Here is a 367-nt window from a genome sequence, read left to right as displayed (position 1 = left end):
AATACGAGTATAACGTCTGGAATTACAAAGAATGTTAGAAGATCAAAGTGAAGGATTATAAAACGTGCTATACGATGCATAAACATAGTGATTTTAACGATTCTGTGCTCGAATACACACACGTAACCATAGTCGCTCCCGCTCATCACGCCCGTACAAACTACTTACTTAGTTACTTTTACCAAGTGTGAGGAAATTTATGCAGATATGATCTTGACTTATGAAAGAATGGGCCAAGAATTTTGAAATGATTGAATATAACTTTTATATGATTATAATGAATTGTGCTGATACTGTGAAAAGCCATCACAGCAAAGACAGACAGCCCATGCTTCATGTTGCTCTTTGATGTTTTATTCAATTTTTT

This window comes from Penaeus monodon, chromosome 23 (genome assembly GCF_015228065.2).
Source record: "Penaeus monodon isolate SGIC_2016 chromosome 23, NSTDA_Pmon_1, whole genome shotgun sequence".
Lineage (NCBI taxonomy): Eukaryota > Metazoa > Arthropoda > Malacostraca > Decapoda > Penaeidae > Penaeus > Penaeus monodon.
The sequence above is the reverse complement of the archived record's forward strand: the minus strand, read 5'-3'. Positions refer to the sequence as shown.